This window comes from Electrophorus electricus, chromosome 19, assembly GCF_041902795.1.
Source record: "Electrophorus electricus isolate QZ-2024a chromosome 19, ASM4190279v1, whole genome shotgun sequence".
In the NCBI taxonomy this organism is placed as follows: Eukaryota; Metazoa; Chordata; class Actinopteri; order Gymnotiformes; family Gymnotidae; genus Electrophorus; species Electrophorus electricus.
In genome coordinates this window covers 3,646,924-3,651,217 of record NC_137515.1, presented here as the reverse complement: position 1 = coordinate 3,651,217, position 4,294 = coordinate 3,646,924, and positions in this window count along the sequence as shown.

The window sequence follows — 4,294 nt, the reverse complement described above, 5'->3', positions numbered from 1 at the left end:
CTCTGTTGGCTGTTATCTGTGCTGGACTCTGTCAGATCTCACATCACATACGGCATAATGAAGAGACTTTAAAAGGCATACATATTTGCATATTTGTCAAATAAATTAGCATATTTTAAAATCTGTTTTGATATGGAAGTCAAATTAATAAAAGGAGACTAAAAGAGAGTTGATTTAGTAATACCCGTTAATTCACATTCAACAATGCAGTTCAGGCTGACTGCCTGAGGACCAATCAGACATGGGGGGGAAATTGGTGGCTCCACCCCTTTGAAAGTTATATTCAACTACCTCATGCCACTTGCTGTCTAAACTTTTGGTCAAAAGTCTGATCAAGAGTGCCTGTCTATCCAGCACTTCCAATTTCAAACATGTAAATGAACTCTGTCTCCTTGTAATGCATGAGCATGCGTGTGCAGTAGCATAAACTTTGGTTCCAATGTTCAGACCACAACAATGGCAGGAAAGAGATGGCAAAGAAGATTTGGAAAATTGTTGATCTGCAGTTCAAAGAATAAAGGAATCATTTGGCTTGCATAATCAAGTGTGAATTGTGTATGGTTGTTTGACATAGATATTGATTTACAATATGCTTCCTTTTTGTCAAATAAATGTTTAAATCTTTATTGAAGTGGCTTTTCCCAAAAAAATATTTGTGCATGATATTTAATATATATCGTTATATAGATCATTTTTAGCATGGTGCTTTAAAAAAATAATTCTGTGTTCATTTAGGGAATACGTTAGTTCATATCTGAATGTGGGTTTTTAACCACACTGCAACTGGGAGAGTACTTCCGCCCGCACCCCCATGCATCTTCTCTTATTCCCCTAATGAGTTCCCGTTCCTTCAACTTCGAATAACCTTTGCTCTCAGTGCACTTCTCCATCCTTAGATTCTTATCATGCCCGACCTGCAAATAACCTCGTATTTCCTTCGGTTTAGAAACAGAGAAAGGAGCACTGGCAGAAGTCACGAGTTTAAGGCAGGGCCCGCACTTCAAGGCCGACAATAACCCGTTTGTCTGCCTCCTGCTTTGATGTCTGCGCCTCTGCTGGTAGACGGCGGCTTTTGGAGCTAGCGTGGTTTACTCTGCGGATGAAGTCAGTGCAGCGGAGGGATTGAATGCCTTAGCATGGAGATTCCAGGTGGCTGGGAACTGCTGGGGCCTTGTACGTTTAAGCACGGTTACTTACCCAGGTCAATGTTTAACTTTGCCTCATCACAGTCCTCAGCTGCTGTTTCAGAAAACGCTCACAGAAAGGTGTGTAATTGCATTTTATGGTTGGTTTGGCGTGACGGCTGTCGCAAGTGAGCGTCAAGCATGAATCATTAGAACAACAGCCTTTGTGTACTCTGCAGGCAAAGACGAGTGATTTTTACAAAGAACCACTCTGGTTCTGTGATCGCCCGAGAAATAAACCTAACGAAGTGGGGCACTGGGAGCTCAGTTGTTAAGATACTTGACTTGTAATTGGAAGGTTGCTGGTTGAAGCCCCACCATGGTCAAGTTGCCACTGTTGGGCCCCTTAACCCTTAATTGCTCAAGTTGTACTCAGTCATAATTTAAAGTCGCTTTGGATAAAAATCGTCTTTCAGAATTCTCACGATTCAAGAACAAAGCGAGTGCACTTTTTATTTCCACCTCCCTCCCCCAGAGTCTTTCGCCAGTTCCCTCTTGGCCCCTCGCCAAGGTGTGCTTCTTGAAGCAAATGCCTGAGCCTCAGGGGTCGTGACCTTTGCCTCTCCATGACATCTCCAAGCTGAGCGCAGAGCAGCAGTTGTCCTGCAGCTGTACACCCTTCTTCCCAGCAGTCAGCCGTCCCTGTTCTAAAGGCCACCATCAATACGACGGCAGACAGAGGTAATCTACTTTTCTTTTTATTAACACTGCGCAGCCTTCGGTCATGCCAGCCCAGAGGACCGAACCGTGTGTTAACCTGATGTCTTGGATGATTAGTAAAAGAGTTTAAAATTGATTCACACGTGGAGTTTTCATTTAAGTTGGAAATTGGGTCAGACAAAGATAAATAATGGCAGTAAAAAGAATGCCGATAATCAGTAACTCCATAATTGTCACCTTCGATAGATTCACAGTAATTCTGTCTAAAGGGGAAAAAAACTATTTAGGATAATGTACAAATAAATGTACAAACAGAACTGAGATACATTGAACTGTATTTACTGCATTTAAGTAATCTAATGTGACTTTAAATAAGTCCTTCAACGTATGACCACCCCTGAGCCAACTGCACGGGTCATGCACTTTCAGTGTAAACATTTCCACAAACCACACTCAAATGTGAAAGGGTGGTTCAGTGTCAACCAATCTTGCAGAGACCAGACTGAGATTAAAACTTTGTGGCTGTGAAGCGGGGGGGGGGGGGTCACAGAGAGGGCATACCAAACATATTTGTGCTGTGTTCAATAAGATTCATGCCTATTCCCAAAGGTAAGAGAAGTAGACTTTACACAGGCCAATACATCAGTATGACCCTTAAATAACCTCTGTATAACAGTTAAGATATATGTCACAAGGGCTGGGTGAGACATTAATGGGGTGACATGGGTACTTTGGATGCCTAGATACTTTTCAGATGGACAGGTTCCCCTCTTCACTGCAAAATGGTTGTAATGATTCAGTTGTTTTGACAGTGGCAGCTCATTTTACCAAAATGACTGATATTAGGCACTGACAGCCTCGGGTCATCTGCTGTAACCCAGTATGAAAAACCTGCAGGCAGGAGTGAAAGTTCATATGGTCTGACTGGAAATTTGAAGTCAGGTGGTCCATGAGTCATGAGTCGTGACCCAGCGAACAAACAAGGGTGTCTTTTATCCAGATCCATCTAGCTTGGTTTGGTTCAGGCGTTCTCCAGTGATAGAATCAATACACAGCACATGCTCACATCTAAATGAAGATAAAGCCATCGTCAGAGTGTCGTTTGAAAACAAAGTTAGCCTTTGATGTGAAACTACAGTCAGAAATGATTTTTCTCTAAGCCTTTATCTTTCAAAATATATTTTTTCAAAAATGTTCCAGTGTTTCGTAGCAAAATCACTGATATGATCAGAACCGAATTCTGCTTCATTCAATTCCCTTCTGTAATATGTTTCTCTTTTGATTATAGCAATATGCCTGTTGAAATGATAGTTTCCAGCACATCCTTTGTCTACACACATTAGAACTCTTTCCTACATCCTCAGGTTGATCATAGACCCAAGATTTTACGCTGTAGACCCAACGGTGTCTGCAAAATGCTTTCCGAGAACAATGAGCTAACAGTGTCTACAACGGGTGTGGCAGTTCCAGTAATACTGCAGGACTGTCAGGCCTGGGACATCAGCTGAGAATCTGACACCTTCAAAACACCGGTGGGGAGTCGTGGTCTGCTAGACACGGCCAAACCTTGAAACACAACTTCTTTTGTTCTTGATATTATAAATGTTTAAGCATTATTTATTTATTTAGGTATCTGTTTATTTAAAGGGACCTGTTTTTTGAGAAAGTTATATAGAAAAACTACATTGCAAAGAAATGTACAGAGACTCTCTCAGGGTCATGGTGTAATCAAAAGTAAATTATTTTCTAAAATCTCAAATAATAGTTACTCCAAATGACAGTCTGAAGGTGACCTTGATGCTCTCTGTGCTTTCTTTGAAACAGTCCTCTTATCTGAAGAGAGGCATGCTATATACCATAGTCCCATCTGGATAAATGAGAAATAGCTATCAATAAATCATAGACAATCTGATTCATGCCTTTAATAGAAAAGTCTATCATAATCAAATGTGTTTATGCTTCACGCAGAGCAAAGGAAAGGTCACTGCATGGTGCTGCATGAATGGTAGCGTCACCGCTGACTCAAAGGACACGACCTTACTTACAAACAATATAGTGTTACATATATCCTATATTGTACCTGACAAATAAAAGGGTTACGCAACCCTTTCGCTTGGTAATTATTGTGTAAGATCGCCATCTGCTGGTCTGCCCAGGCCATTCACGTCTTCATTTTGGCCTATAACACAGGAATAGCTCAGGGACTTTTACCTCCGCATGCTGCCAAGGTCTTAAAATAAAATGATAAACATTTCAAAGTAATTCAAAGCAAAGTAATTTGCTATGTATGTGATGTCAAAATTATACTTCAGAATATAATAATTTATTTAAATATAATATTTCAAATTCCTGAAAATCAACCTAATGGTTTTGTTTTGTTTTTTCTGGAGGGTGATTTCATCACTAATGTGAAAACGAAGGTGTAATAGTAAAACGACAGGACTATAAAA